The sequence below is a fragment of the Bos taurus genome, chromosome 18, assembly GCF_002263795.3.
Source record: "Bos taurus isolate L1 Dominette 01449 registration number 42190680 breed Hereford chromosome 18, ARS-UCD2.0, whole genome shotgun sequence".
Lineage (NCBI taxonomy): Eukaryota > Metazoa > Chordata > Mammalia > Artiodactyla > Bovidae > Bos > Bos taurus.
In genome coordinates this window covers 26,471,486-26,482,277 of record NC_037345.1, presented here as the reverse complement: position 1 = coordinate 26,482,277, position 10,792 = coordinate 26,471,486, and positions in this window count along the sequence as shown.

The window sequence follows — 10,792 nt, the reverse complement described above, 5'->3', positions numbered from 1 at the left end:
CTGGTGGGCTGCCGTCTATAGGGTCGCACAGAGTCAGACATAACTGAAGCGACTTAGCAGCAGCAGCAGCAGCAAGCAACTATTACTCACTCACTCAGGTGTACAGCACAATGATTCAGTATTTTTATATGTTATACTCCACTTAAAGTTATTACAAAACAATGGCTTTATTCCCCATGCTGTACAATATAGCCTTGCTATTTATTTTATACATAATAGTTTGTTTCTCTTAATCTACCTTTCACCCCTATTCCCCTCTCCCTTCACTCTCCTCACTGGTAAATACTACTTTGTTCTCTATATGTGTGAGTCTGTTTCTGTTTTGTTACATGCCTTTGCTTGTTTTAGATTCCACATGTAAGTGACAACATAGAATATTTGTCTTTCTCTGATTTATTTAAGCATAATACCCTCTAGGTCCATCCACATTGCTGCAAATGGCAGAATTTCATCTTTTTTTTTGACTGGAGTGATATTCTATTATATACATATATGTGTGTGTGTGAGTGCTCAGTCGTGTCCAACTCTTCATATATATACATATATATCTTCTTCATTCATTCATCAGTTGATGGGCACTTAGGATGCTTTCATATCAGAGCTATTGTCAATAATGTTGCTATGAACATTGGAGTGCATGTATCTTTTCAGATTATTGCTTTTGTTTTCTTCAGATATATACCAACAGTGGAATTGACGGATCATACTCCAGTGCTCTTGCCTGGCAACTCCCATGGACGGAGGAGCCTGGTGGGCTGTAGTCCATGGGGTCGCTGGGAGTTGGACACGACTTCACTTTCACTTTCACTTTTCATTTTCATGCATTGGAGAAGGAAATGGCAACCCACTCCAGTGTTCTTGCCTGGAGAATCCCAGGGACTGGGGAGCCTGGTGGGCTGCCATCTATGGGGTAGCACAGAGTCAGACACGACTGAAGCAACTTAGCAGCAGCAGCATGTTAAAGTTTTAGTTTTTTGAGGAACCTCTATTCTGTTTTCCATAACCGCAGTACCAATTTACAACCCCACCAATAGTGTTCTAGGGTTTCCTTTTCGCCACATCTTCACCAAAACTTGTTATTTGTAGACTTTATAATGATAGTCATTCCGACAGGTGTGAGGTGATATCTCATTGTGGTTTTGATTTGCATTTCTCTGATGATTAGAAGCTCCAACACATTGACCACCTGATGTGAAGAACTGACTCATTGGAAAAGACCCTGATGCTGGGAAAGATTGAAGGCAGGAGGAGAAGGGGACGACAGAGGATGAGATGGTTGGATGGCATCACCAGCTCGATGGACATGAGTTTGAGCAAGCTCTGGGAGTTGGTGATGGACAGGGAAGCCCGGCATGCTGCAGTCCATGGGGTTGCAAAGAGTTGAACATGACTGAGTGACTGGACTGAACTTATGATCAGTGACGCTGGGCCCTTTCTCATGTGCCTGTTGGCCATATGTATGTCTTCTTTGGAAAATCCAGGTGGTTTTACTTGACATCACAGGTCAGATGTCTCTGCTCTGCACTTCTCTGGCCAGCAGCATCTGTATTTACATTTATTATCACATTTTGAGAACCCCAAATCAGTTCTGCCCTTCAAAATGCTGTCTTATGGCAGATGCTGCATCTTCCTTTATAATTGCCCTTTTTCGCAATGTCCCTTAGGGTGATGATATGTTTTAGAAGGACACTGCTGGCTGTCCTAAGGAGAATGCCCTAAGGGGCAAGACTGGAGTCCAACAGTCTAGTGACGGGCTTCTGGGGTGACCCAAGAGAGGGCTATGATGTGACCACGTGGATGAGAGGCAGGTGCCTTCTACTTCCTGTGATAATGAGAGATGGGCCTGATCCCCAACTCAGCCCCTCCCTTGCTATAGACTTTGGGCTCCAACTTCCTTCCAACTTATTGTGAGGAATAAATGAGGGAATAAATGTTTTAGTAGCTATTTATTAGTATATTCTGGGGTCAACTGGGGAGTGTGGGAGGTGATAGAGAGCTGGATCAAGGATGACTTGGATTTCTGGTAAAGTCAGAAATGACTCAACACTGAGCATGTCAAGTCTTGATGGGAGGGCGTATTTGGGATCTATGGATGCAATAGGCGCAGGCCTTCACATCTCAACCTGAATCCTGGTCCTCACCCCATGGGCAGGGCAGGGTGGATCCAGCAGAGGCAGCCAGAGGGACAGAACTGTTTGGGAAAAGCAACAGGCCACCTATGTGACAGGCTGCTGCTGCTGCTGCTGCTAAGTCACTTCAGTCGTGTCCGACTCTGTGCGACCCCATAGACGGCAGCCCACCAGGCTCCCCTGTCCCTGGGATTCTCCAGGCAAGAACACTGGAGTGGGTTGCCATTTCCTTCCAATGCATGAAAGTGAAAAAATAAAGTGAAGTGTGACAGGTTAGGCCCTATTAAAGGTGCTCTGTGTGGCCCTGGGTGAGTCACCTTCTCCACCTCACCCCTCCTGGTTCCCCATTCACAGGCAACCCCTCTAGACTCTGGGCTCCTAGAACCACCACATGACAGGCAGTTACTTACAGCTACCTCACAGCCCCAACACAGATGGCATACACAGGACACGCGAGGCCACGTGTGCACCTCCCTCTCGTGCAGGTGACCGGCGTGAGCCAGGGCTTGTCCAGAACCCAGAGCTAGTCGTGATTCTAGCTGACAGGGCAGCTGGGGTCCTTCAGGTGAAGTGTCTTGAGTGTGAAGCAGAACAAAGGGAAACCAAGACACACGCAAGGGCCGCACACAGGAAGCCACAGTTGGACACCTTTAATAAAGGGTTTTCAAAAATCATTTATTGAAATCCTTATAGTTATCAGGTAAAAACGTGAAGTATACTTTTCCAGAGTGACTTCACAGGCACAGAAAAGTGTTTGGAGACATTCTGCGAGCCAGGGGGAGAGGTTTCCAGATGGTCCACCAGCCAAAGACCCCAATACATTCTGTGGGGGCTCTGGAGATGCCCTCCAATCCTGAGGAGGGGCAGAATCACCGGAACCTTCTCCTACAGCCTCCTTCTGGTAAGAGTGCCTGCACCCAGGCCTCCCCTCAAGCTCTTCTTCCAGGGCTGCACCTTTTCCTGGGGCAAGCTGGGCATGGAGGACAAGGGTTGAGGGGATACAGAAGGCCCCGGTCCATCCAGAGAAAGGGCTGCTTCTTCAGATGAGGTGGCCTTCAGCAGTACCATCCCCTCCCCACCCAAGGCCACAAAGACAGCCCAGCATCCCCTGCCCTGGCTCAGGGGCCTCCTCTGTTCTCCTCGGAACAGGAGGCCACAGGGCTTCTCATCGAGTGGGTCTGGAGGCCAGTACATGTCCAGCTGCCACCACTCCCACACCCACACACAAATGGGGCACACCCAGATGTCGGCACAGAGCCACACACTGCTGACTTCCACGTGTACACACAAATGAATGACACAACAGGTCACACTCAAATGCAGTCACCCCAAGTGCACATGAACACTCTCTGAAGGTTCCAAAGAGGCACGTTCCTATCCAGCCACCATATACACATGTGTGCGCACACACACACACCCCCCACATACAAGTGGGTCCCTCATAAGTACTCTCTCCTTACACAGTTTATATAAATATCCACGTGGTAGCCGCTGGGGGCGGCTGCTCAGATGCCCTGCTCCCTTTCCACTGAAACATTCACTTGCCAGGCAAGGTCATGCAGCAGGACAAGGGACTGTACACAGGTATAAAAGCCAGACCCCTCGCCCCAGTTCAGGACCACTCTTCAGGGCCATTATAGCTTCAGAGCCTTCGTTCTTACTGCCCAGTCCTGCTTCCATCATTCCCCCAGGTGGTGATGGTGAGAACACTCCCCTAAAAGTACAATTCTGTGCAAAGGTCTCTCTTTCCTTAAAGGTCTTCAGTTCCCTAGCCTAGAAAAGATTATACCTTTTCTTCCTGCAGCCTGACGCTGACCCACAGCACCGATCCACAGCCTGGGCCTGGAACAGAAGCCTGGAGATGGTTCCTGGACAGGCTACCAAGGAGCTGACTCCAGGTCAGGAAGAGATCAGGGGATCCTCACAGTCATCTGCAATTGGTAAAAGGAATCTACCCTTCATCTATGCTTTTGTTCCCAGTCTCAAGCCCCAGCTGGCCAGGTGACCTTAGGCAATACTTCGTTCCTTTGACCTCAGATTCTCCATATATACAGTGGGAAGTCTGGAGTTTGGGACACAGGCTTCCACTGACATCTATAAAGTGCTGCATGGCATGGTCTAGATTTACACTGCTCCAAACGTGGTCCACTGGTCAGCAGCAATGGCCTAGTCAGGGAACTTATAAGAAAAGCAGAATTACAGGCCCCATTAAGACCTGCTGAATCAGAGCCTGCATTTTCACGAGACCCCTGGGTGGTTCCAATGCCCATCACAGCATGAGAAGCACTGTCCTGAAGGAGCTCTGAAAGCCCTTTCAGTTTCTAGATTCTATGATCTACAACTGCATTGGGATGGAGTGTGGGCCTTTGGGTTGAGAGGAGTTATTGATTTGCTAGCGAAGTTTTGTCTTTGTTGCTCTCTCAGGACTATAGACAGCTCAGTTCCAGGCAGCTGGAACTCCAGCAGAATTCCTGGCTGTGTGGTAAGAGTAATTTTTAAAATAATAATACAAACAATGATGAGGGTTGAGTACAGTGAAAAATTTCTTTGACTCAGGATCTCCTCACTATTAGACATTCCTGCCCCCTTTCACCCAGGAGAATCCAATAAATATTTGGATCTACCTGGAGCCCAGGGGGCTGACTTTTCTGAGCTCAGAAAAGTTTCTGGAAACACTTCCTCTGAGTATGCCTGAGGGCAACCAGGAAATGGGAGAAAGGCTCCAGACGCCATGTAACAAGGCATGATATTATCAATAGTCATTTCCAATTGCTGGAATCCAGAGCCTCTGACTGCCTGAATCCAAAGGTCACCCAGACTGCCTGGACCAAGGGCTTACATGTGGTCTGTTAAAACTGATCTAAAGGGAATGGGAACTCCCTGGAAGTCCAATGGTTAGGGCTCCATGTTTTTTACTGCCAAGGGCCTAGGTTCAATTCCTGGTCAGGGAACTAAGATCCCAAAGCCACACAACATAGCCCCCCCCCCCCAAAAAACAACAACAACAACTGATGAACTTGACATATATATATGAGTGTATGAGTGTTTACTTGGAAGTTTATATGTAAAATAAAGAGAATATAAATAAAGTACAGATACATGGTTGACTTGAGGGCAGAGGAGGCTGCCAGAGGCTCTCTGATTGCAAAAGCAGATGGATGGATTAAAGAATTCAGTCAGTTCAGTTCAGTCACTCAGTCGTGTCCAAATCTTTGCTACCCCATGGACTGCAGCACACCAGGCTTCCCTGTCCATCACCAACTCCCAGAGCTTGTTCAAACTCATGTCCATCGAGTTAGTGATGCTATTCAACCAACTCATCCTCTGTCGTCCCCTTCTCCTGCCTTTGATCTTTCCCAGCTAATTAGCAGATGAGGACCAAAATCTGAAATGCAGGATTCAGGAGTCCAGGCCATTAATAGTAGGGTTGGGAGTGGGAGGTAAGAGGGTGGAAAAAAAAAAAAAACAGGAAATGGCCAGAAGAGGTGCTCAGTCAGAAGAGGGAAGCCAACTAGCCACTGTCTTCTGAAGATAAGAGTCAGAAGATGGAGAGCCACCCTGATGATGGTTGAGAACAAAGACAGGAACCAGCGGGGGCAGCAGGGACAAGTTAGACAGTGAGGTGGAACACGGGCCATGTTTTCTCCTTCCTTCCTCCCCAACATGCAAACCATCATACATCCTATAAAGTTCAGATCAAATGCCATCTCCTCCATGAAGGCTTCCCTGCTTTCCACAACTGGCACTGAGTCCTCACTCCTGGGCCCTCCCCAGCTCTCTCTCCTCCAGCTCATCTTTGCCACATTCTGCCTCATTCTATTATAGCTCCCTTAAAAGGCAACTGGTTGAGAATTCTCTGGCATTCCAGTGGTTAGGACTCCATGTTTTCACTGCCAAGAGCTGGGGCCAGGGAACTAAGATCCCAAAAACCACCTGCCAAAAAAAGGTAATACTGTGTATCCTTTGTACTTGATTTTGTGTGTGTATGTGCGCCTCTTCCTTTAGACTCCTGCTTGGAATGGAGACGTGGTGGCTGAAGCTATGACTGCCTTCTTGGACCACTGGGTGAGGGCCACACCTTATGGAGGATGGAGGCACGAGCTGGGTTGCTGAGGGCTGTGTGGGGCAGAAATGCCATACTCGCCCTGGACTGCCTATCTCTAGATTTTTAAGTTAGAGAAATACATTTTATCTTGATTAAGCCTGTTATTTTGGATCTCTGTTACCTGCAGATAACTCTAATTTTAACTGATAAACTGGGAATTATTTCAGACTCCTTTTCTACTTCTACCTGAATTTTAATCACCAAACACTTTTGATTCTTCCTCGTTGATAAGTCCAGACCTGTAACCTTTCCTCCATCATTGCTACTTTTATCTGAACTCAGACAATTGAGAATTTCTTGCCTGGATTATTGTCAGCCTTCTTTTGACCTTGCCTCCCTACTCCTTGGACTTCCCTGGTGGCTCAGTGGTAAAGAATCCACCTGCCAATGGAGAAGACGCAAGTTCATAGCTCAGGAAGATCCCCTGGAGAACGAAATGGCAACCCACTCCAGTATTCTTGCCTGGAGAATTCCATGGATTCTCATGGACAGAGAGGAGCCTGGCAGGCTACACTCCATGGGATCACAAAGAGTTGGACATGACTCAGTGACTAAATAACAACAACCCTACCCCTAACAACTGTCTTTTCCAATTCACTTTTCATACCAGTATCTCAAATTTGCTTTCTTATGAGAAAGTAAAATGTATTTATTACAGAGTTCCGTACCCAGAATGGTGATAATTGGTAACATTTTCTGTAATTTTTTATGAAGCAAATATGACAAAGTTGTCTTATTCTCTCCACAAGGGCAAACACCCTCTTGTGCCCTCCTGATCCTGAACTCAACTGGATCTTTGGTGCATTCTTTCAAACTTTTACATATGTTTATCAATGCAAAGAAATAGAGGAAAACAACAGAATGGGAAAGACTAGAGATCTCTTCAAGAAAATTAGAGATACCAAGGGAACATTTCATGCAAAGATGGGCTCGATAAAGGACAGAAATGGTATGGACCTAACAGAAGCAGAAGATATTAAGAAGAGATGGCAAGAATACATAGAAGAACAGTACAAAAAAGATCTTCACAACCCAGATAATCATGATGGTGTGATCACTGACCTAGAGCCAGACATCCTGGAATGTGAAGTCAAGTGGGCCTTAGAAAGCATCACTACGAGCAAAGCTAGTGGAGGTGATAGAATTCCGGTTGAGCTATTTCAAATCCTGAAAGATGATGCTGTGAAAGTGCTGCACTCAATATGCCAGCAAATTGGGAAAACTCAGCAGTGGCCACGGGACTGGAAAAGGTCAGTGTTCATTCCAATCCCAAAGAAAGGCAATGCCAAAGAATGCTCAAACTACTGCACAATTGCACTCATCTCACACGCTAGTAAAGTAATGCTCAAAATTCTCCAAGCCAGGCTTCAGCAATATGTGAACCGTGAACTTCCTGATGTTCAAGCTGGTTGTAGAAAAGGCAGAGGAACCAGAGATCAAATTGCCAACATATGCTGGATCATCGAAAAAGCAAGAGAGTTCCAGAAAAACGTCTATTTCTGCTTTATTGACTATGCCAAAGCCTTTGACTGTGTGGATCACAATAAACTGTGGAAAATTCTGAAAGAGATGGGAATACCAGACCACCTGATCTGCCTCTTGAGAAATCTGTATGCAGGTCAGGAAGCAACAGTTAGAACTGGACATGGAACAACAGACTGGTTCCAAATAGGAAAAGGAGTACGTCAAAGCTGTATATTATCACCCTGCTTATTTAACTTATATGCAGAGTACATCACGAGAAACGCTGGACTGGAAGAAGCACAAGCTGGAGTCAAGATTGCCGGGAGAAAAAAAAAAAAAAAAGATTGCCGGGAGAAATTTCAATAACCTCAGACATGCAGATGACACCACCCTTATGGCAGAAAGTGAAGAGGAACTAAAAAGCCTCTTGATGAAAGTGAAAGAGGACAGTGAAAAAGTTGGCTTAAAGCTCAACATTCAGAAAACGAAGATCATGGCATCTGGTCCCATCACTTCATGGGAAATAGATGGGGAAACAGTGGAAACAGTGTCAGATTTTATTTTGGGGGGCTCCAAAATCACTGCAGATGGTGATTGCAGCCATGAAATTAAAAGACGCTTACTCCTTGGAAGGAAAGTTATGACCAACCTAGATAGCATATTGAAAAGCAGAGACGTTACTTTGCCAACAAAGGTCCGTCTAGTCAAGGCTATGGTTTTTCCTGTGGTCATGTATGGATGAGTTGGACTGTGAAGAAGGCTGAGTGCCAAAGAATTGATGCTTTTGAACTGTGGTGTTGGAGAAGACTCTTGAGAGTCCCTTGGACTGCAAGGAGATCCAACCAGTCCATTCTGAAGGAGATCAGCCCGGGGATTTCTTTGGAGGGAATGATGCTAAAGCTGAAACTCCAGTACTTTGGCCACCTCATGTGAAGAGTTGACTCATTGGAAAAGACTCTGATGCTGGGAGGGATTGGGGGCAGGAGGAGAAGGGGATGACAGAGGATGAGATGGCTGGATGGTATCACTGACTCGATGGACATGAGTCTGGGTGAACTCCGGGAGTTGGTGATGGACAGGGAGGCCTGGCGTGCTGTGATTCACGGGGTCGCAAAGAGTCGGATACGACTGAGCGACTGAACTGAACTGATGAGTGAATGTATGCTATGGTTTTGTGTATTTTCAAATTTTATCTAAGGATTTCCCTGGCAGTCCAGTGCTTAAGAAGCCTGAGTCAATGGTTAAGACTCGGTCTTCCAACACAGGAGCTGTAGATTTGACCCCTGGTTGGGGAACTAAGATCCTGCATGCTGCAGGGTGCAGCCAAAGCAATAAACAAATAAGTAAATACGATCACTTCTTTAAAAAATAATAAATAAAATAAAATTTTATCTAAACGGCTCCATATTACACTTATAGTCCTCTAACTTGCTTTTTTATGTTCTTGAGGTCATACATATTGATACCTATAAACTGAGCTCATTCATGTCAGCAGTCTGTAATTCTTCACTGTGTGACTGTATCAGCACATGCGTCTAATTTTCTCTTGATAGGCAACTAGGTTGTTGCCTGTGTCTTAGTTTTACCAATAACGTTTCACTGACATCCTTAAACATACACAAGGTCTCTAGGATCTGTCCCGGGAAGTATAATTGCTGGGCTCTGGCGACAATGATTATTATGCATTGAAACGTATCCTGCAATCAGGTAGCTTGAAGTTCCAACCCACATACCTGGGAATGTGATTTACTAGCAAAGGAGGTCTTTGCAGATGTAATCAAGCCATTAATGTGAAGCCCTTATGGTGGTCCCTAACCCCATATGACTGGCATCCGTGTAAGAAGTGAAGAGACACACAGGGAGAGAACACCACGTGAAGATGGAGGCAGGGGTTAGAGCAATCTGTCAGTAAGCCAAGGAGCTAGCAAGGATTGCTGGCAACTGCCAGAAGCTAGGAGAAAGGCATGGAACAGATTCCATCTCAGAGACTCCCAAAGGAATGAACCCTGCCTTGATTTTGGAATTCTAGCCACTGAAAACTGACAGAATAGCTTCTGTTGCTTTAAAACATCCGGTTTGTAGTAATTTGTTACAGCAGTTGTTAGGATACTAATGCAGACGGGGAATGGAAATCACGGCCTGTGAGGGCAAAGGCTGAGGTCGGAGAGTAAGCAGATGAGTCTGAGACAGTAAGTTGGGGCTGCTCTAGGAAGAGCCTAGAATGTGACACCAGGTAGGCATCCAGACTTACTCATTTACACACTGTCATGATATAGAAGATAAACTAAGTCGGCAAGAGACACAGTTCTACTTGGGTTTCAGAGAAGAGGGTCCCAGAAACAGCCACTGGGAATTACCTGGCGGTCCAGTGGTTAGGACTCTGTGATTTCACTGCCAAGGGCCAGGGTTCAACCCCTGGTGGGGGAACCAAGTTCCCATAAACTGTGCAGCATGGCCCCCAAAAAGAGAAACAGCCACTGTTTAGAATGGACTTGTTTGAATCTTTCCACGTCTGGAGTCTCAAATTCATCTGCTTTTTCCTTTAAGAATGATTAATTCCCTTCCACACACAACTGCAAGGATTTGACAAACACAAGGTTATCATTAATAACCACGAGTTGTTTCTAGTTTGCTAAACCAGACCCTGTTTTTCGACCTAATCGGCTAATCTCGCCTAATCCTCAGAAGTGTCCCAGGAGATAACGCATGTTATCTTCTCCATAACAGAGATTAGAAACCACGCAGGAACAAGATGAGGTGATCTGCATTTACGGAAACATCCGGCTGAAGATTTAGGAACGTCCACTTAGGTAACTGGCTCTATAGTCTTAGGCAAATTACTTCACCTACGTCAGCCTACCTTTTCCCATCTTTTAAAGTGGCATAATAGCAGCTACCCCTTCGGTCGGGTCCGTCGTCGTTAAATGAGTGAAGTGTGTCGAGCGCTGTAAACTGCAAGAAACTGTGCTGTCACTGTTTTCCGGGACCACGTGGCGCCGACCCGGGACCCGCCACCCAAGGCTGCACAGAAATCTAGCCGCTCCGCTCCGACCGCCAGGGTGCGCTGTGACGCGGCTCGGGGCCTGGCGGGAGG